This window comes from Ambystoma mexicanum, chromosome 7p (assembly GCF_040938575.1).
Source record: "Ambystoma mexicanum isolate Mex_15411 chromosome 7p, UKY_AmexF1_1, whole genome shotgun sequence".
Lineage (NCBI taxonomy): Eukaryota > Metazoa > Chordata > Amphibia > Caudata > Ambystomatidae > Ambystoma > Ambystoma mexicanum.
The window spans coordinates 675,778,022-675,802,272 of NC_090939.1; positions in this window are offsets into that span (position 1 = coordinate 675,778,022).

Below are 24,251 nucleotides of genomic sequence, written 5' to 3' on the forward strand. Positions count from 1 at the left end.
TTTTAGTAGTGCAACTTAACCGTAACGTTCCTTTAACAAACATTTTTCACTGATATATAGATAGATAAATAAAAATAAATAAATAAATACATTTTAAAATATATATATATATATAGATAGATGGGAAGTAAGGAGTGACTTTTATTGAAGGTGATGGGACACTAGGCACTGTCTTGTTCCGATTAAATGCGTATGAGGACGTTGATTGGCAACATTTTGGCATTTGGGAATGCGTGTAAAGTCCCCAGGGTGAGGCATGTGAGGAGTGAACATTTGAGGGCAGTGCCTACCGGTGATATATCTGATACATTAAATGCATGTCCTAACCAAGAGATTTGTAAAAAGATTAATACTACCTTAGGGTGTCAGTGTAAATACCAATGAGAACTTGCCCAAACTTCTAAACTGGTGAATCTGGCCTGATAATCTAACTCATTTCTCAATGGTACATAACCCTATTTGGACTGGGCACCTATGTTAAAACAGCAAATACTAGTGAGCCATGCAGATTTTAACTGTTACAAATGAATTACATTTCTTTCAAATGGTAACAGGGAGTGTTGCTAGAGGATATTTGTCATTTCTGCCCTGGTGGCATTGAGTTTCCAATGCATACTTTATTCTTTTGCCCGCTATGCAATAGGATCCAGAATGACACACTTGAGTCTGTCCTGAAACCGGCTTGGATAGTGCAATTTAGGCCTGCTCTGCTATTTATACTGATGACTGATTAGAGTGTGGTGTCCTGGGTTTCGAAGCCTTTTTAAGCACTGCACTTTATTTACGACTGAAAGCACTTTATAACGTTTTTGATGTAATTACGTAGAGACGGGTGTTTCCTATTTTTATTTTGTATTCATATATTTGTGTTTTAAACTTCTGTGGGAAAAGCCTCACCTAATTATGCATGATAGTATGTATCAACAGCATATTTGTTTAGTAGTAATTGATGAGAACATGGTTTTATGCTGGAAATGTTGATTATGTATATTTATTTATTTATACATTCATGTTTTGTTTTCTGAATAAAGCAAATTAATTTAAATGTGTTGCATCACCCAAGCAAGCAGGACAGAAAGGAGTTTCCTACAGTGGTAGTTTTGTCTTGAAATCCCTTAGGAACATACATTATTTTGTGAACTTGGTCAACGATGTTGCCAAAATAGAATGGACATAAATGTATGTTCGCACATTTGCAGATCATGTTAAGTTTTGCACTACTGTCACTGGAATATTTCAAGTTTGTACTAGCTGTACTTGAGATTAATTCATGGTGGGAGGCAACCTTCCCTGGAAACATAACATAAAATTCATCCTGGTGTATCTGAAATTACCATTGTATAATCTTTGCATGCACATTTTCTTCTATCAGCGATTAGTAAACTTCTCTTGCATTCTTTTGTTGCACCTTTAAAATGTGTTGGGTAAGATTATGTTTTAATCTTAATAAATCACCATGAATTGCTGTTGGCATTCCTAAATAACATTGCTCACAATTTGAAAAGCTACTGGTTTGCTGCACTGACCAAATAGCAACACATTTATTTCAAAATGTCTGTTTTTTTCTCCAAATTGTGTTTATTCAGGATAAGCAACAAGCAAGCAAAACATAGGAATACTTAACCAACAATTACGTATAAACTAGATTCATGTTACAAAGTTGCACATTAAACAAAGTGGACAACAATCTCAAGCTTAAAATTCCATCCATAATTGTAGAAATCCCCAGAGTATTTGATTGTAATGACTCCATTTCCACATTCTCTCCAGCCAGCTTCAGGTTTACACCTGTCCATGGCATGTAATTGCACTGGAGTGTAGCACCATCCATATGAAACATTGTATTGACTCTCTGCAAGCTGTACACACGTTATGTGTTTGTTTTGCATCCTCCATTCCCCCGCCCACACCTCTGTGACACACCCATGCTATGCTCCCACCTCGGCCAATGGCTATCAGACCCTGTGGAGAAATTGTTCATCAAAAGTTTGTAAATCATAGATATTAGGTCTCTAAAGGAGTGAAGGTTGGTAACCATCCCTTCAAATTCCATACAAGATCTAGTAGTACTGTTAACTACGTTATGAAGCATCAAGTGTCTGATCTGAACATATTCAAATCTATCTCTCTCCTGAACATCAAAGTCAGTTTACATACATCAAATGATTTACTCCACACCATCTGGAAAATATCTCCCACACACAAGCAACCACTTCACCTCCAAGAATGGATGCATGTTTAATCCTGGAGTAAAGTCAGAATTGGAAAAGAGTGGTGTGATTGGGTAGGGAAACAATATGAGGCCACTGTGCGCTACTCCTTTTTCCCACAGTGCAGGCAGTTATAGGGTTAATGGCCACAGGCGAAGCCCTCTTGTAACACCCAAAACAGGCCTGTGCCCAAATCCTCATGCTTGTAACTGATTGTTCCATAAGCAGTGTTAGGGAGAATTCTCAAGAATGTGCTAATTTCCCATACTGTTTGAGAACCCCAGCAACTTTGCTGGATTTCCAGGATTTAATTTTTTACATGGGAAGAGTGTGAGCCTTTTTTCCCACTCTTCCATGCATTTTGATGTGTGTTTTACTTTTGTGTTCTTTGGTTATGGAGTTTTAGAACAACTCCATAGGCATCATCTTTTTCTATGTGTCACACAGCACCTTCAGTGCAGTGGCACAGGGATGTCTTTCAGACTTCCCAAGGTTTAAATACCTTCTCTGGGACTGACTACTGTCTCCCAGAGCATGTAAAGTTAAATTGACTTTACTAGTCTCTTTAAATTTACAGACCCAGCCCACACTATCTTCCTATAGAGTGCTGTAGGGGTTGCCTTGCTTCCCCTGAGTCAAAACACTAATGTAACAGTCAAATGTTACCCTTTGCTGCTTCAGATGGCTGGTGGCAGTGGTTTATATCAAACTACCATGATTTTCTTCCACCGCGAACAACGGTAGCTAAAAACCGGGTCAGCCATGCTTTTCAATACGTCGCCCAAGGCCTATCTTTAAAAAACAGACTCCGGTCAACTTTTTTCACCATTTCTTTTAGGAAAGTTCCTTCTTGTGTTTCTCTGTGCAGGCCAAAACAGGTTTGGTCCCTTTGTTCATTGGCCTTTGGCGGGCTTCAGTGCTGAAGCCCTCCTCTGGCGCCAGGGTGTCTGGGGTGGACAGGATGTGAGGGAGGTGCCTGAAACTCCCTGTGCTTAGTCTCCTAGGAGACCTGAATGCACTCTGGCATGATTGGACAGCTGGCTGTCTGGCAAGGACAGCCACCCTGCTGTGTGAGTGACAGCCAGGCTGGAATGAATGGAGGAAAACTGTTTAAAAGCAGGTCTCTGGGACTTGGAAAGCAGAGTCGACCACTGGAACGAAAGAACCGAAGACGAGCTGAAGGAAGAGGACTGCCACAACTCTTGGATGACCGGTGAAGCCCTGCGGTAGGTCCGAATTGCCTGAAACTCCATCAATAGAGAAGCCCTTCAAGGTTAACTTCTTCCCTTGAGTTTGATGGGAACAACCAACTCGTAAACCGCCTCGACACCGTCCCCTCCTGGTCGAATTTTCTGCAGAGTGCTGTGGAAAACCAGTTAGCCAGTGGGAAGGATACCAGTTTGTGGTCTTTAAGGCACTCACACCTTAAACCGACATTTTGCTAAGCTTGTGGCCTCATCCCTGGGCAGTGCAGGAACCTCCCGATGTCCTCTTTCTTGTCCCCACGACTGAAGCTCAGGAACAGCGAGATCTGCTCGAACTGCCAGGAACAACTGCCTCAGCTACAGCTCTTCTTCAATTCAAAGGTACTGTGCAAACACGGTCCGGAAATCTTTTCGGCCATTGCGAAAGTTCATAGAACTTCCCCAACTTCAAAGGCTTGTCCTTCCCTAAACATTTGTCTAACTTTTCGCCTAGCCAAATTCTTCTAAAATCCGTGGCAAAGACTTAACCATTTACTACCAGAACTGTGCTATCTTATAACAAAGACTCTAAACCATGCACTTAGGCCCAGGCCTATGAACTGAATTGCTGGTTTTAGTTCACTGAAACCCTTTGCCCTGCCTATGCAAGTATTTGTGTTATTGATTCTTATAACCTTGTCTTTTTACCCGTTTTAAAGCAACTGCAGTGCCATTTTGCTCCCACTTCAGGGGAGCTGAACTTGTTCAGAAACTGATTGGTTGTGTATTGTAGTATATTCAATTGTGATATTGAGGTTTTGCCCGTTTCCAAACAAAATTGATTATGCTATTTTGCATGTGTCTCAAATCATCCCTGGATATGTTCATTGGAAGGGTCTGAAACAAGTAGAGTAAACATTGAAGAATGTTAATTTGAATCAAGACTATATGGCCGACCAAGTACGAGTTAATCCCTTCCATTTATTTAAATCACATCGTTAGCAGCTAATAATTTTGGGTAGTTCATTTATATGAAGGTGTGTATTTTGGGGTTAAATAGTTTGGGGTTACCCAAATACTTAATAGATTTTGATGTCCATGTATATTGATTTATTTTCACCTTCACCGTCAGCTGCGGCACAGAAATGTGTAGTATTTTAGTCCCTTGATTCATTTTAATGGATTCTGTCATTTAAAATCCTTTCTTTTTTAAAGTCATCATTGTGGTTGTGCAAATTTGGTTTACCAGAATTGGACTCGTTTTTTTTATGTACATACATATGTGTATGTGGGGATGAATGTCTTTAGCCCCTGGCATCCCATATATGTTCTTATTGGCTGTTAAATCTAGCTGCAAAGCATTCCATTACAAGAGGAAAGAGCAATGGGACCAGGCTGTGCTTGGTTGTCCTAGATATTGAAAACGGTTCAGTCAGAATGCTATTGACCAAAGCTTTTACGCTTTTCATTCTGGTTATGTAATAGTTCACCAGGATCATCTTTTGGAAAATGTCCCCAAATCTGACATTTTCCAGCACTAACTCTAAATATTTGCAGTCCACCCAATCAAATGCCTTCTTGCTCCCTTTGCAATATATGCAGTCTGACACTTTGGTAGGACTTGCCTGCAATATGGAGTAGCCTCCTGATATTTTCAAAGGAGTGCCTCGCTCTGGGTCACCGACAGTGCACTAAGATAATCTTTTGGAAAGCCTCCACAAATCCAAACTTAACCAGAACTAACTTACAATATTTCAAGTCCACCTGATCAAATGCCTTCTCTGCGTCTACTGCAAGCAAGGCAGACTGACGATTTGATTGGGTGGACTTGTCTGCAATATGGAGAAGCCTCATGATATTATCGAAGCTCTTCCTTTTATGTACAACTCCGGATCCGTCTGGGTTGGCCAACCTAGGCACAATGGATTCTAGCCGATTAACCTGTGTTCTCATGTAGATTTTTGCATGAACATTAATCAGGGCTATCAGCATGTATGATGAGTACTTCTTAGCATCCCTTCCTAGCTTATGAACAAATGCAGTATGTCAGAGCTTTATCAACCCAGATATGCCCTTATGCCCTAGAAAAGAGTTGGATGGTCTTGCTAATGTAGGTGTAGCTCTATGAGCAGGAGGTGCAACAGTGGCAACAGGCCGACAGGCAATACCCTGCACAAGGGTCACACTCTGGTCCCTGACTGACAGGCAGATTCACACACTTTACCACCTGAACAGGAAGACCATCCTTGGAGTAGTGGACCTCATCCAGGAAGACATCCAGTTTGTCAATGGCATCCGGAGTGCAACCCCCGCCATTGAAGGTGGTGTCTGTGCTGCATTTCCTTGCCACAGGCACATTCCAGCACACAGTCGGAGAGATGTATGGCATCTCCCAGCCAGCATTTTCAAAAGTGCTTGTGCAGGTCTTGGATGCCCTCCTGCATCATGTGTCCCAGCATATCACCCCACCAATAACACAGGCACAGGTGAACGCCACCAAGGTTCGCTTCAAGCCCTTGCGGGCATGCAAAATGTTTTGGGAGCAGTAGACTGCACACACATGGAGCTGGTGGCTGGCCATGCCACAGAGGAGGACTATCGGAAGAGAAAGCTGTACCACTCTATGGATGTGCAGGTTGTCTGTGATGTGAACCTGATGATCACACACTGCTGCTCATGCTTCCCGGATCAACACATGACTCCATGGTCCTGCGCAATAGCACACTGCCTTGGTACATGGTGTGTTATGGTGGACAGCCGACCTGGCTATTGGGTGAGTCAAAGGATCAACACACGCACACACACACACACACACACACACAAACACACACACACACACACACACCAAATTGCATGTGTACTGGGGTATGGGGCGATGTTCACTATCACCAGTGCATGGCACACAGGCACCATTCAAATGCAGGGACACAATCTGCACACAAGAGTGGGGGCCCACGACTGACATGTGCCACATGAGTATACGGAAAGACATACCAGCACAATCTGGGCACAGATGGACAGGCACATGTAATGCACCACAGGTACCACAATGCATCACTCCCATGTCGCAAAGCACAGCATATCCCCACTATGGCCCACCCACTATCGCCAACTCATCCTTGGTAGTCTGATCCTACACATGTCCTGGCCAACATTACCTGTCACAGGGTGCCGCAAGGTGATTGATGGACTGCAAGCACAAATAATTTTGAAAAATCAGCTGATGGAGTCTCCATAAATATGTATGATTACAGATTACTTCGCTCCTGAGGAAGAGGGTGTTCCCCGAAACGTGTAGAGCTTGAATCATCATTTCATCACTAGGATATTGTATATATGACGTGACCAAGCGCTCAGGGAAGCGCGAAACGCGTTGTTCAGGACCCATCCTTGGCGTCCTGCTTTGTTTGCTGTGTGTGCTTTGCCTTTTTGCCCTTTTTTTTACCATCATTAAAACTCGTGTATTAACCTTGATTCGAGTTTGTCATTTTTGGGACCTGCAGTACCTCATGGTGGAGTGCATTTTTTTTCCCTCTGTTGTGCTTTTTGATATATATATATGTATATAAAACGTGATCAAGCGGTCTGTGTACCATGAAACGCGTCGTTTCTGGATCCTTTCCTTGCCATGCTGACATTTAATAAAGCATTGTTAGTCTGGTAGAACTTTGGATTGTGTTTTGCCTCAGTGCAGAGAGTCACCATCGACTTTCTCTGCTGTTCTTGGGAGTGCATTCCACTGGCCAGCTCTTCCCGGTTCCACTTTGGTTCTGGGTAATTGGTTTCCCCTTTTTTCTTGAATATATATATATATATATATATATATATATATATATATATATATATATATATATATATATATATATATATATATTCCTTTTTTTCATGATGGCCGCTGTGCATTTTCTTTACATTTACATTCAAATGTTAACCAGAAGTTACTGGATTGAATTAATTGTGCTCTTTTTTGTTTATAACTTTTTTAACTGATTACATTGTTGTAAAAAACTCAAAGAGTGTCTTGACTGATTTTGTATCAGCTTTAATGATGTGCAGGGGACAGGAGTGTCTTTAGAAATAGACACTTTTTTCTTGTTCATGTTTTGCACGAGCTCCGTGTCAGGGCTTGTATTCCTCCCCCGCACCCGGAATATATTTATGATTATATCAAGAATTTATTACAGTACTTCTACTTTAGTGTGCTCCTATTGAACTCTATTTGGTTTATGTCTTGGTCCCTTTGTGTGTGACACTAAACATAGGTAGCACCCACCCTGTAGAATATGTCCTTCTCGAAAATCAATGAAATCACTGATAAACATGCCACTACTTTGGCATTTACTAATGAGGAAGCTAAACAGATTTTAGCTTTGATAGGCCAGACTGAAAGACTTACGGATGCACAAGAAAATCCAGAGCGCCTTATTTCCAAACTTGAAAGAATTATTAGACACAAGATTTTGCAAAAATTACATGCCTCAACTCTTGTGGAGTATTACAAGTCTCAACGTATACCGAGAGGGCTTAGGGTTTATCTGAGGCCGACTTTATGTAAAGAAAATAAAGACTTCATCATCAAATGGGATCAGATACTTAACAAATGCTTGTTGGATCTTGTCCTTTTGACTATACAAGAATTAGCAAAATCTCTTGATGTGATAGATAAGGAAATTGCTGACTTAACTAATCAAATGAGCAAACTTAAATCTGAACAAGATTTGAAAGGTATTCTAGAAGATATTAATTAAAAGCTTTCTGCTTACAAACAGGACATTGAACAGCATAAGTTACGTACATTTAGAAGGGACACCTTTGATTATCATAACAACATAGTATATTCCTGGCAGGAATTCTATGCACAAAGGAACAAGAACAGATTGCCTAATCCTCGACCGACCTCTACTGGTTCAGACAATACCAGTGAAGGCAGTATAGGTGATCCCATACCAGGCAAAAAGGTACCTACACGACAACCACCAGAAAGCAGCCAGACAGGAGAGGTTGGAGGATCCTTACACAGCACTTCAGGATCTCCACCAGCACCTCCTTTTTTAGAAAAAACACCCGCCGTGGGCACAAGATCCAAAAATAAAAATAAATGATGGAATCAATTGTGGTAAACATCTCTAGCAAAATTCGAACTGAGAACCAATTGGACATAAATAAAGGTCTCTCATTTGTTTCAACCTCCAACTCCACATTATTTGATGAAAAAGTCAATCTTCACCTATTGTTACGTAAAGTCAAGCTTAAACTGTTTTTTGCGACACAAATACAGGATACAGTGTGTGAAGAAATGGATGACCAGCTTGAGATGAAACCTAAAAGTTCATTTGACCCTCCAATTGATAATCCCGTAATTAACATGTTTAAGTTTAAAGTTGAAAATGATTTGAAGAAGATCAACTTCCATTCAAGGGTTCCATTCAACCTTAAGGATTTTCAATTGAAACAATTGGAATCGTTGGCTAAAGATCTAGAGTTAACGATTAAACCAGCGGACAAGGGTGGAGCCGTTGTGGTGATGGACTCCACCTTTTATCATTTTCAATGCAGGTCCCTGCTTGAAGATAACACCACATACCTACAGCTAGACAGAGATCCCACTCCATAAATCAGGTCGACAATTGAAGACTGTGTGAACAAAGCTTTTGATAATGACTGGATTAATGTTAAAACAATAGCTTTTTTATTGAAAAAATACCCGATAATCCCTGTTCAATATGGTCTGCCTACAATTCATAAGGATAAACATCATCCCCCATTAAGGCCTATTGTTGCAGGCACCGACAGCATCTTAGACCATTTATCCAAATATGTCGACAGGATTCTACAACCCTTGGTACAATCAATACCGACATATCTGACAGACACCACCGATTTTCCCCTAAATGTGAAGGGAATTTCTTGTTTGGCATCAGACTGTATTCTATTTTCTATGGATGTATGTAGCCTATACACCTCTATCCCGCACCAGGAGGGGATTGAGGCTGTTGAGTGGATGTTATTTCAATCAAACAATGTGAAATGTGACCCACAGTTAGTCATTGAATTCATTACAATAATTCTGCACATAGTTTCTTCAGGTATCAACAAGAGTACTTTGCACACGTATCTGGTAAATCCATGGGGTCAGCAATGGCCCCAGCATATGCAAACATCTATATGTACTGGTTTGAGAAACTACATGTATTAAATAAGCCTGAATGGTCTTCAAAGATCATAGTTTGGAAAAGGTACATTGATGATATTTTTGGGGTCTGGTGTGGCTCCAAAAAAGAACTGGAAGAGTTCTTCAGTTACCTCAACACTGTACATTCACACATCAAATTTACCCTAGAAATGGGTGATCCAACACTACATTTTCTCGACGTACAGTTGGAGATTATTGAAAAGCAAATTAAAACAGCACTGTACCACAAACCTACAGATGTGAATAGTCTACTACACTATGCGAGTTTTCACCCGAAGTCAATGATGCCCAGTCTACCATACAGTCAGATCTTATGCCTAAAACGAATAATTACAGACACTGAGGTTTTACAGAATGAATGCAGTGCATTGATAAAAAAGTTTATCTCCAGAGAGTATCCCAAGGAAATTGTTGAGGAGGCCTATGTTAGGTCATTGCCCATCACGAGAGAACAACTGCTAACCCCAAAACCAAAGCAAGAAAACGCTTCAATTCTGCATATCTCTAACTATTTCAGAGTCTCCATATTAAAAGAATTGTTCAAAAACACTGGTCTATTTTACATCACGATCCTACTTTGTTGGAATTGTTTCCACGACCGCCAATGATGGTATATAAAAGAGGTACCAACCTGAGAGACAAGGTAGTGAAGGCAGAACGGGGTCTCAAACAAACTCAATTGACATTGACAACTAAGAAAAAGGGTACATTCCCTTGCCTAACATGCAGCCACTGCAACAATGTGGTTAAAGGAGAGTACATCACACATCCCCACACAGGAAAAAAGATTAAACTGAAAGATTTTGCAACCTCTCCGTCAACTGGGGTTATTTACAGTATCAAATGCCCATGTGGCCTCATGTATATTGGCCAAACAGTAAGATCTGCCAGGGAGAGGTGGACAGAGCATTAATCGACCATTCGCTGTAAGAATGAGAAATCTCCTGTCGCTAGACACTTCACAGAAGCTCGCCACACCATTGCACAGATTAGATTTACCATTTTGGAAGTTGTAAAGAGACCCTACAGGGGAGGTGACTATATGAGGACCCTTGCTCAACGGGAAATGTTTTGGATTGATTCCTCAGACACAATATCACCAAAGGGACTCAACGAAGAGTTTTCGCTTAATTGCTTTATATAAAATGAGTTTCTTGGTATGGCCATTTGGATAAACCTACTTTGAAATTGGCGCATTGAGGCGTCATGGCCTGTTTGGTTGATGACATGTGTGTCCAAACATGATATGACGCAATTTTTGTTATTTTTAACTGTATTTATTGTTTCTTGTTAATCCCGCTTTTGCTATATGGAAGGTTGCTACTTTTTATACAGCATATTTGGGACCTTCGAAGTTTACCCATCTAGTTTTCTAGATGACCCTGCAGTGTGTACCACATGTAGGTCTTTGTGACTTTACATTTAGCTTTTGATTGCTCCATCCATTCTGCCTTGAGCTCTAGCGGTTTCCACGCTTCTGAGTTTCAATTTTTTATTACGTTTCATTTGATTCATGTTTCTATTTCACTTGACTCATGTCTTTATTTTCTGCACTTGCTTTCTGATAGTGTTTTTTTATTCTTTGAGGCACATTACTAGGGTTGTGGCATTAACTTTTCTCTTCTTAACCCATATCTGTTCCACACTTTTTTTGACTTGTATGTACGCCTCTCATTTCTTTAGTTGGGAGGTCTAGCCCCTTTTCTCTGTACCTAACGCGACTCGCAGTTCACAATGTATTGAAGTTACTGATACATTGACTTGTTCGGTGTATTGGTCTAGTTGAATTTGTCTGCCGTATGTTTTTGGACATTGTTACGTCACGTGCACTGGTCACGTGACAGGAAGTGTTTGCTCATTTTATACAGATCAGATGGTGCTTACAATTCCGTATGCCGCAGACATCAGGTGGCTACATCAACAAGTAGCCACCTTTCACAGAGTTTGTGTAGACCAGTTTTGGTAAGAACTATGCATTTTGCACACTTTATTCTACTTCTTGGATTGGTGCATCTGAACATGCATCTTGAAAGATTGAGTTCATCAGTGGGATGAGAGTGAACTTTTCCATAATTATGTTAGATACAGGTCGCAATGTTACTGCAATGTATACTTGTGGCTAGTACATCTCTTTCAGTGTCCGTGTGCATTTTTAGATATTAGTATAATCTACCAGGTCTAAGATCATGCTTAGAAGTTGTTGGCTATGAGGTTAAGGGGGCGGCTCAGTTCTGACCTTTTGACTAATTGTGGTTGATTAGCACTGACAGTGCTTTTGTTTAGTGTCCCTTACGAGCATCCCAAACGTCTTTGTACGGTGATCAACACTGATGGTGGTTTTGTTTACTGTTCCTCGCTAGCATTCCAAACGTCTGTGCACAGTAGATGCTGTACTCTGCACTTGAGAGGCATGCTTATAATTGTATAGGTTTGCCAAGTGGTTGGTGAGACATTACCAGGGTGCAAGCGTCTCCTCTAAGGTTGTCTTCGGTGGACTATTGTCAATTACCAGCATGTATAAGCCACTTAGGTAAGCATTCCATTTAGATCATAGTGGTTTTATCTGTTAACCCCGCTCTCAGGTATTGCTAATCGATTGCCTTCTACATCTTTTTTGTACAGCCCCCTTCAGAATTCATTTGGGTACGGGCTACTTCAGATTTGACATGACACATGGGACTCCCCTCCGTGGGTACCAATGTACACTACGAATAGATTAAGTCTGGGAAGTCAGCATCTTCGGAGAAACTGAAATCCTCTAAACTGTTTGAGCAAATCAGGTACATTTTATGATTAGATCTTGTCTACTTGCATCCTACACTCTATTGAATCAAATCACATGTTTCCCTTCTAGCTTCACTTTTTGGAATCACACCATATGTATACTTTGCCACATTATGCATTGAGATATTATGTATTATAACATGAATCATATCCATGTTAGTGTGTATTGTTAGCTCTGGTATGCTGTCCTAACATTAATTTTTGCAAATATAAGTTTAGTGATTCTCTGTTCTTTGGAAAATAGTGTTTGAAAAATCAACTGATGGATTCTCCATATATATGCATGATTACAGATTACTTCGCTCCTGAGGAAGGGGGTGTCCCCGAAACGCGTAGAGCTTTAATCTTCATTTCATCACAAGAATAGTATATATATATATATATATATATATATATATATATATATATATATATATATTCCTTTTTTTCATGATGGCCGATGTGCATTTTCTTTACATTTACATTCAAATGTTAACTAGAAGTTCAGAAGTTACTGGATTTCATTAATTGTGCTCTTTTTTGTTTATAACTTGATTACATTGTTGTAAAAAACTCAGAGTGTCTTCACAGGTTTTGTATCAGCTTTAATGGTGTGCAGGAGACGGGAGTGTCTTTAGAAATAGACACTTTTTTCTTGTTCCTGCAAGCACAAATACCCAGATGCATGTGTCACACATCCGCATCCCAACATGCATGCATGCCCAGTCACCTCAATGACATGGCCATCCCTGTGTCCCTATCCATGCAGGTGATTCTGGCTACCCCTTACTACCATGGCTGATGACCCCTGTGAGACATCCACAGAGCCACCAGGAAACAGTGTACAATTGTGCTCACATCAGAACAAGGGTGACACTTGAGCAGACCTTTAGTCTGTTGAAGGCACAGTTTTGTTTGCTTCACCTCTCTGGTGGGGCACTGATGTACAGGCCAGTGAGAGTGGAGAAGATAGTCCTGGCCCGTGCCATGTTGCACAATTTGTGCATCTGGCAGAACATTCCGCTGCCCCCGGACATGGACATGCCTCCGGCGGACGATGATGATGACAGTGAAGTGGATGCAGCTGCAGACATGTGACTACGACATCACAGGGATGACGGGGATGGGTGTGCAGCCCACCAGGAACTCATACAGAACTACTTTTGAGCACACAGCATCTGCACACGAGCCATGGCAGACACTGCATGTGAATTAGCACAAAAATAAAGCACTCCACTGAATCTACGGACATGAATTCATATGCAGCACCATGTGAAATTTAGCATGAACGAACAACAAGAAAAATGTGGCCCACCACCCACTCCCCAACTTACCCCGAAGTATCCCCCCAACTGACCCTACCAGACTAAGCCCCCCAAACACACCATCCCAAAACACCCCCTAGTTAGCATCAGTGTCACTTGATGTCTGGGACTGGCTCACTTCTGTGGCTTTAATGCACATGATATGCCCTTTTGTGGAGAGCCTGACAGGCACAGGGATCGGCACCTTGGCTGCTCTGTAGTGAGCTGACAGGCGTGTTGATGGTTGAGGGTGGGTCGGAACCTGCCATGTACCTGTGCTCTAGTGCCACCTGCAGGGAAAGGGAGAGTGTCTCAGCCAGTGCTGAGTTTGCCTTGTTTCCCTCCCAGACCCTCCGTGTGAGCAGGACCGTTGCGCATGATGATTGGCCCAGGGCAACTTCACAGCATCGGCAGGTGACCTGCACGCTCTCCCAGATCAATCTGGTCTCCTCTCGCATCCACCTGGCCTCCTCGAGTTACTGGTACTCGTGTCACGCCATCTGTACATGCCGTTCCTTGATGCACCATAAGCGTGCATCCATATCTCTGATGCTGGGGATGGGTAGTGCATGTGGGCTGTGGATGCCGCAGGGGCTAAATGAGGGGCAGTGCTAGGGGGTGTGTTCAGATGTCCCCTCAGTTGTAGCCCTGGCCTCCTGGCAGGAGTTGCTACAGGGGCTGCAGGCTGTGCCTCTGTTGGGGCAGCAGGAGTTGCTGCAGGGGCAGGCGGAATTTTCACTGTCCCAGTGCCTTCCGTGGCCTTTGCTTATGTAGCCCTGGCAGTGGTTTGGCGTGGCGTGGCTCTCTTCTTTGTGTGACTCTCTGTGAGGTGCTTGTTCAACCTTGATCGCTGTCTGTTGATGTGCGTGTGGGGATGAGATGGGCATGTCATTAGTCACCGCTCTGCCATCCTAAGGCAGTTTGTGACATGATGCCTGTGCATGGTGTCTACATTTCCAAATGGTATGGCACATATACACAAGTGTTTCCAGGCACCACCAGCAGGATGGTGGTGGACATGGGTGGACAAATTAGGAGATACGGCCCTATTGGGCCTTGTGTCATTGTTATCGTGCAAGTACCGGGCACAATGTCGTGCAGGGGAGGGAGTGGTGAGGGTACTGGGATTAGAGAGGGTGTGGTGTAGGGGCTGGGAGCCACAAGTGGCTAAATAAGTGTTGATTGGAGCCACAGGGGCAGGTGCAATGGGTCTAAGGTGGGAGGGGAGTACAATGCAAAGGATGGGCTGGTCCAGATTCAGGCTAGTCCAGGGAATGCTGGCTGTAGGCAAGTGCTGTTAAGGAATGCTGGTGGTGACTGGTCGCGGATGGGCTAGCACCAGTGTAACTCATGGGAGACCAGGCCTCAGACAGCCTTGTGTATGGGGTGGGGGGTCTTTGTATTGATCCTTGCCGTCCAAGGGAGCCAGTGGAGTCATTCCAGGGCTGGAGGGAAGCGGTCCCAGGACTTGAGGTCTATGTTAAATAATGCAGCACTATTCTGGAATAGTACTAGGGAGCAAAGGTAGGTGAGAGGTACAATGATGGAGGGCTGTTGCTGTTGTTATGCCCAGTGGAGACATTGGGCTTCTGGGGTAAGTGAGGTAAGGTAGGGTGCCTCTGAGGTGGTGGTGCTGTGAGTCAGTGTGGGATGAGTCAAAGGTGAAAAGTAGGTCTGGTGCCTCTCAGCGGGGTGTTAGGAGGGGGTGGGTAACAGGGTGCAGGAGTCACAATGAGGGGCTTCTCTGTCTTGCTGGGATTACGGTAGGGGTCGTCAGCAGAGCACGTTGCATGATCAGCAGTCAGGCACTCATGTATGAGAGAGGATGAAGAGGAAGTACAGGATGGGAGTTCAATGGTGGACAGTGTGTAATCAGCATAACACTGGGAGTGGGGTGCTGTGTTGTTGATCGAGTGGGCCTGGGGGGCAAGGTAGGTGTTGGGGAGCCATGGCAATTGAATGGTGCCCTGAGGGATGCCACTAGTGTCGAGTGAGGTGGAGGTGTGGGACGGGCAGTTTTGCACTTGGAGGTGTCGGTCTGACAGGTAGGCAGTCAACCATGCCAGGGCCCTGTCCGTCAGCACATATTGAATGTGTGCATGCATGTGAGAGTGTCACAGGGGCACATTGCTCGTGGTGCATGCATGTCACCTTGGAGGGTGTGTGCCTCATGTATGTATTGATTCTCATGTCATCAATGCCTGCACATAACCACTACTCATGTTGGCATATGTGTTGTTGGATGTTTGGAGGGGCAATGTTTGTGTACCCTAGGTCAACGGCCATGGTTCGTTAGCCACTGTATTGGTTTGATGTGGTCTGGTGCCATGCAGTTGGACATATCCCTGTGTGTTGTGCACTGCATTTGCATTCCCACTGTGATTGTTTTGGTGTGGCACGTTGTACTCATTACCCCCTCTACAGGTGTCACTGTACAAGCTTCCGCCGCTGCGCTTCCCTCAATCCCTTCAAGGTGCAGCACACTGCTGCATTTCTCCTCCCCTGGCATGAGTTTAATTGGTGAGGCTGTGCCAAGGCCAGTGGCCAGGCATTCCTTACGGTGGGCCAACAGCAGGTTGGGGACCATCAGGCGGAGGTCATCCCACCTCTTTTGCCAGTTGCGTTCTATGTGGGGTACGGGTCTTATGGCTGGCATCTTTTGCACCAGCTCCTCCCAGATGGCATTCTTTCTGAGTTGTGTGCTGCGCCGGTAGTCCGTTGCAAACAGCTCTCCAGCATGTTCTAAGATGCAGTCTGTCAGGATGGTCAGTTCCTGCTCATTGAAGAGTGGCTTCCACTGCCGTCTTTATGGGTTCAGAGGTGCAATGCCTGCTAGTGTAATGCAGGTGTCTGCATGTCCGGATGGCAACAGGGACTGGGTGATTTTAAGTGGATTTCCAAAATGGCTGCCGGCGAACTCCCAGTTCCGGTGATGACCTTCTTCCCGGTGCCGGTGCTTTCGTTGCCGTTGTTTTCAGCAGTGACATGCCATAAATGGTGGCACTGGCATTGTTGCTGGCAGTGCCACCAATTTCACACGTCGATGATGGCTTTTCCGTCACGCCTGTTGCACCGTTACCGGCATGTTGGAATGCGCGCTCCCATGATGTTGTGATTTGCAGGTGATTACGTGTTTATGGTTGCCGTAAACAGTGCAATCAGCTCCATGGAATCACTGGCAAAATACCACCAGACTTGTAATGAGGGCCACAGTTTCTCACAGGTTCACAGTAACATTGCAAAGTATCACTCCAACCCCCATTACTCACTAACAGACTGCTCATTCGAGTGAACTATAATATAAGGAGCAGCCTATTTCTTCCAGTTCTCCCCACCCTCTTCCTTGAGATGCCTTAGGCCCCAGAAACAACCAAACCACAAACAAACAAACAAACCCAGTCACTATCATTAGAGATGCTCCTCTCCCACATCATCAGGATCTGGTTCTGGAGTTCTGTAACAAACTTTCGAAAAGGTCTACACCAGCTTGTTGTGTTGAATACAATGATTACTTCTAATTGATCCATTATGTCCCTTGTCCTGTAAGGCTAAAGGTGTGCCAGATAAACATCCAAGCTTGTAACTTACTATGTTGTAACTTAATCAGACTTTTTGAAACACCACTGTCAGATGAGGGATATACATATGTGCTGCATCTCTTCGTCACAGCTCATCAGGAATGTTTATTCTAAATATTATCTCTAACAAGAGTGAACTAACTCACTCCACAGGTCCTTATTGTTTGTAAGGCCATCTCTTCACCTTCTGGGGCGACTTCACGTGACGACATACAGTTTGCATTCCCTCTCCATGGTCTGAATCATTTCTGTGTTGTTCAATTTAAACTGCATGCATGAGGAAAAAACATCTGTATTGTAAGTTTCTCCAGATTGGCTCATCTGTGAGAGATGTCATGCTTTGCCTCTTCGCCAGCATAGTTGGGGAATTATCATTGAATATCTGGATTGAGTGATCCAAAAAAGAGCTTGATCTAATTTTGCATGCCATCAATAGGATTTTCCCTTTTTTCCTTTAAGTGTGTAGTTTTGAAGCTTGACCAGTTTGTCTCTTGGCACTGTCCCAGACTCAATTGCTGTCTGCCCTGTATATGCGCTCTGTCAATGTCTGTCTCAAGTCGATGCCCAATGATGAGGAAGGGGCGTTAATGCATTCCTTCATATTCTGTAGCTCCAATCCTTCCTTTATGATTTTTATTCTGATGTTGTTGCATCTGGAGTGATTCTCTAAATCCTCACATTTGCCTTGTAGATCATTCACTGTCTGTTTGAGTACCTTCATGAAAACTGGGAGAGCTGTTTCCACATCTTTCTGTTAATAGTGTTGCTCCTCCACATCATTTAGTGTACAGTCCAGATGTTCTATTTCGCTCTTGGTGTCTGCAGTCGCAGCTGAGAAGTCTTCCTTTGCCATCCTCATTTGCCATCACAGTGTTAATTTCAGGCCTTCTTTAAACACTCCTGGTTAAGCTTATAGCAAACATTTGATAAGTGCGTCCACCATTGTCTCTTCCCTGATTGCACATCCCCTTAGAGTGTGCCTCTGCCTTTGCTGTCCCTGTGGTCTTTTGTGGTTGTGGATTTGCCTGGTTATTCCATAGTTAGGTGCAATCATCTGCTCTGCTTTTCTTCACTTTCTTCTTTGGGACATGAGGCAGCACGGACTGAAGACCAGTGAAGAAACTGGGCCCCAGGAGTCAGCAAGAGCAGCACCAGCACCCTGTAAGGCACCCTAGACATTGTTGGCCTCTTCGCTAAAGGGAAGCAGTGCAGCTAATGGCGCATAGTTTGACAGGCTTGCTGATCTCCAATGTTAAGCACTTGAGGTGTTTTCCAGTTTGCAATATCGCCCAACCAGTATTCATAATAGTCAGTGTGAGCATGGTATCGGGAAGTGCAAGTTCTTCCTCTTGTGAACATTCAGGTGTTTTCCCAAACCAGTGTTCCCCTAGATGATGTCTTTTCCTTACTCTCATTCACCTTCTTATTATGCAGAATATCTGCAGCTTACCGCTACATCAGTAGAGCTAGGCGATATATTGAGTTTTGGAGATATATCGATATATTTTCAAAATCGTTATAGGATGAGACAATATTGTTAACATAGAGATATACCCCTATTTATACATTAGTACATATACTACAATTTTGTATTTACATTTTTATATTTGCACAGCTGTGTGTATTCTCAGAAAGGAAGAGGAATCATGTATTTGCACTTTATTTTCATCAATGTCTTATAAATAAAGGAGTTTGTCACATCTCACATGTAGTTGCCAGCTTACAACTGAGCATTTAACCCACATAAACAATATTGAGATATATATTGTATATCACCATTCAGCTAAAAAATATTGAGATTTGGCTTTTGGTCCATATCTCCCAGGCCTACCCCCACAGTGCCTCTCCCAATGTGCCTGCAGAGAACATTGGTCCTCCTGTGGGAGCCACGTAATGAAGTTTGTGGATAAACAGTGCGCCTGGCTGCCATGTAGGAGTCAGACAGCCTCAGCATCTGCACTGCATGCAGGCCTTTCCCAGCCCCTGGTTACCTCCCTGGCAACAACCTCAGTAGTGCACTGCTTAGGGACCACATTACATCATCTTTGGGCACACACTATTTAGTTGGCAAGGGGAAATCAGGGATCCAAGCTGAATACCATCTTGGTCATGCCACCTGTTCTTGTCTGTTTTTAAGACTATCTTCAATGTATTACTTTCTTCTTTTCCAGATGTTTGTAAATACTAAACACCTTGTCCCTAAAACTGTTTGAGTAGTTGTCTAATCAAAGGCAATAGATAATGCTTCTCAATAGAAATGTAACATATTCCCATGTTCTCTTTGCATCCTCAACTGTCCTTAGGTAAAAGAGCACCATAAGATTATGAGTATGGTTGAATGATGCCTCTGTTGAGACTTTCAACCATTTATTCCAAACCTTTTGTTCATTCAGGGTCAGTGCATATATTTGTGAATAGATGGGGAATGCTCTTCCCAGATGTCAAATCAATGGGACAAACAAACAGGTAATAGTGTGGTTATTTCTTGAGCTTCTTCGGGACTAAACACATTATGTGAAATCAAATAAGCAACCTCTTTTCCAATGATTAATTACTTGACGAAGTGTGATGAATGAGGTTGCTTTGAATAATGTAATTTTGAACAACATCTCTGTTTGCCAACAAATTATTTTACTCAATGTTGTTTTTTCTCTTTTGGGGTGGGGGGGTTCCCCTATATGGCTCACTTCTATAACCGCTGCCCTTTCCCAATTATTGTTAACCTTTGAACCCTTTACCCACAATATGCACAATATGTAGGTGTTTTAGGATTACCTAATTCAGATAAACCTATTGACAACAGTATTTTTGAAACATTAGTAAGATGTTTTTGATGAGCAATGGTATTCTGAATATAACATCAAATGATGGGCATTCATCACATCTCCTTTTAATCTTTTCTCTTTAACTCCTCTTCACAAATTGCTTATGACATTAAATCTTACCAATGTTTACTCAGAACTGTTAACTGCTTGGATCAATGCCTCGATAAAGTCTGGTCTCTCCTTCTCAAATAAGAATTCATTAAATTCACAGCCGCCTCAAAAATTACTCTGTCCACTTCCTTCTTATCTGCATTAGTCTAATTAATTGTTCATTAAAAAAAAACATTTTAAGGGTTCAGAGTTCTTGTTTAACAATATGGAACTATTGTAATTTCTCAACATTTTGATTTGCCCTTTCTTGTTTATCTACTTTGAAGTTTTGTAATGTACTAGATTGCATTAAATCACTTCAATGCACCATGTCCAAGGGAGATGACAACATAGAGGAAAAGGCGGCAACATATGCTAACCGTTTACAATACTATTGCATATTCCAAGTGAAAATCTCATAAAGACAGGCAAACATTCAAGTAGAAAATATCTTTCCATTTGATGAAATGATCCTGGCCACACTTAGAACAGGTTAGGTTAGAGTCTAGACAGGAAAAGGTGCCAGATTCCAGTAGTATGGCTCAAGAGAGAAACACTCAGTTGATAAACTGTTTGTGATCAGGAGCTCATCAGCACAGGTAGGCACATTACCATAAATGCCCTCTGAGAAAAAAGGGTGGAACTTCACTGTAAATACACCACCTTAACACATTTTATCCCCTTCATGTTTTCAACTTGCTACATGAATTACCCGTAATTTGTGCAATTTCATGGATGAAATTACTGCAAAATTGCAAATAATTGAGGAGCTAATCACAAACTCTTGAGGTTTTGCGTGCGTACAATTCTGGCACTCAGAGCTCTTTTTTTCATTTTGCCTTTTGAAATGTTGTTCATCTCTACTCATCACACCCTGAAAGAATGTTTAAATAGCCGTCTGTTCAGGCACTTTCTGAATCGTGGGGATTGACATCGACCTGATATCAGCAGGCCGATCATTTTTAGATCCTGCCATTGCTTCACTTCTGCCACCATGTCTCTGTCTATTAAAAAGGAGTGACCAGGAAGTTTTCTTCAGATTAAATTAAAATCCTTTTAATGAAGATTTTCTTTAATTCTTGGGTCGAGGTATTGTGGTCCCACTTTCCTTTGGCACCAGTGGATTGTGCAAAGAAGCTTGAAAATATCCTATGTTTAAAAAGTAATGAGGGGAGAGCTTTTGACACCAGGCGTATCAAGGGAACACAAAGTCAGAACACATGTATTTGCTTTGCAGTGAATCAGTCGAAGGTGGTGTATGCAACCTTTGATTAGACTTCAACGATTCTGTTGTAGTGAGCCAGTCTTGACACAAACATTGTTTGGGCCACTTCAATATTTTGGCGCATCTCTAAGTGCTGTATAAATGCAGTTTAATAATGAGTGTTTGGAGAAAAGTTGGTTTAATTGAGTTGTTAACACAGTGTTTATCCAAGATGGTTCTTTTATGTTTACTTAGATAACTATGGTAGAGAGAGGGCCCAACAGAGAAGGCCACATAAAGGGGAAAGCTATGGTTGGTGGTTTCCAAAGAGAACTTTTGAGTTTTGTTCTGTGATGTCACATCTTGAGCTGCCACTGCCCCGCATCCTTTAGGGAGGTAGACAGAGCCCACCTGGATAAGTACCCTCAAAATAATGCATGCATTGTATGTGGTAATGAACGAGAAGCCAATGTGGCTGAAGAAGAATATGTCTAACATCATCAAACTGAGAAGATACAGCGATAAGCTGAGCAGCAAAATAAAAAGTAGCCTTCAGTGGCACAGGAGAGGAAATGGGGTGATTGGACAGAGGTATTAAAATCGGAGAGAGATAGAAAGGGACTGATTTTCTTTTCTTCCCCAGAAGAAGATAGTATTCAGTAGTTTAAGCAATATGTGCCTGGAAATGAAGAGAAGACATTCAATCATGAAGAGGAAAGCAGTAAAATAGGTGTGGGAATAGTACTAAGAGAGGATAATCGCAGAAAGTCAGGGATGAACATGGGGGGAGAAGACGTGAGAAGACTACACCTTTACTTGGATGGTTTGCATTCGAGAAAATAGGAAGCTAGGAAGATATCCAGACATCATTGTTGCTGAGACAGGTCTTGAGGCAGAGATTGTCCACTATTGATGACACCCAAAGATAGAGTTGGGCATCATCAACAAAATAGCATAATAGTGGGTAGCAATGCTGAGTCTCATATCAGTTCTAACAGCAGTTCCATGTAGAGATCAATAACATTGGAGTTATTTTCAAACCCTGAGGCACTCCAAAATGCATGCCAGAAGGGTGTCAGAATGGTAGGGCCCCATCTTTATGTACTAAGCATGTGAAGAGTGGAAAGAAATACACTTCAGGACATAAACGCCCTTATCCATGCAGGAGGCAAAAACGGAAATACCCTATATTTAAAAGAATCGAATGCCACTAAGAGTTTGAGACGAATGAGAAAGCAGGCCCACCTCCCTCGAGCATGCACATGGCTTCTTCATCCCCTGAAGGGTAGCTGCCCCAGCACTATTTCAATGGTGGAACCCAGATCAATATTTTCAAAACCACGCACAGGAGGAAAGATTCTCTCGGAATTGATCTTTCAATAAGCATTCCCGGGAAAGATAAAGTGGTAAGGGGATGATAGCTGTAAGGGTTACCGGAGCCCAGATTTAATTTGTGCATAGATCTGTAACCTCTCTGGATTTCAAATGATTGGAGAAAATTCCCTGAGACTCAGGTATTCACCAAAGGAGTCAAAAGATTGAAGATAGCTTCTGGGATAGCCTTAATAAGAAAGGTGAAATTAGGTCATCCTTCTATCTAGTTGCTTTAATCAATCCCAGAATGTTTGGAAAATCCATAAGGGAAACCAGTTCACATTTTGACCAGCATAAAACGATCAGAGAGAATACCGACGGAAATGGAGGTTTTTTAAATTTTATTTATTTGTATATGGCTATATAAAATTTTTCTAAGAGAACAGCATATTCGAGACAATACAATAAAAATAACTTACATTAGTCACTTAATATCACAGTTCTTCATATTATGGCCAGAAGCCACACAATTCCTCCTAAAATTACATCATATATACATTTAAATCAACTACTTCCCTTAAAAGACTCTCCACAACCCACCCCCAGTTCTGCAATAATTCATATACTAGGACATCCTCCGTGAGGCCACTTTTAGCCTTGGAGTCCTTCATACTCGCCAGTGCCCCAGTAGTTCATTATTCATGAGCATTGCTTGACTTCTCAGGCTGTAAATGGAATGGCTCACCACAGACCAACCCCTGACCCAGACCACAGATTACACAGGTTTCACTGGCTTTTACTTTTGCTTTTGTTTATATAGCGCTGATTGTAAAATATCCTTTTGCCCTTCTGCTTTCTGGCCAAAGCACGATCACGTTGGCCCAACCAACAATTTCTGTCACCAACAGCTGGCTTGTACCAAGCAAACGACTCTCAGGTACACCCGTCTTGGCCCTTACTGGTCTCAATTGGGGTTGTAGACACTGTCTTAGAAATCAAGACTGGCTTTTTGCACAAACATAACAATCCCCCACAGCATTTAAATGACCAAACACCACCGGCTCCACTCTTGCATTCCTAGTCTCACAGCCTTATGGTCTGCCTGACTCACCATCAGATGGCTGACGGTCAACCCGACTCACAGTAAGAAGGGCAATTCCCATCAATTCTCAGTACTCACACATCCAACAGGAACAGGCACAGTGTGCTTGCTTCTTGCCCACTGCAGCCCCATTGTGAACCACTGTCAACCAGTCCAGCACCACTCTGTGGAGCTCCACGCATAAATGTGTTTTTTGAAGGCTGTTTCCTTTCCTTGACTTCAGTAGGTCTGACTTCACCAGTAGAGACAAAAAAAGACTGTCACCCCTATCATCCACTTCAGCACCACTCTGCCAATGTAGGGTGACAAATTGGCTGCAGTGGCAGAGTGAGTTCTAGCAACTTCATTGCAACATTTTATTGATTTTAAAACCATTAAATAAACATGTGGTACAGACAGTAGTGGCATTCTCATAGTCTTAACATTATTGATATCCGTATTAAGGAATATTAAGTCACAGGGCAATAGTGGCTAATCGCCTGTG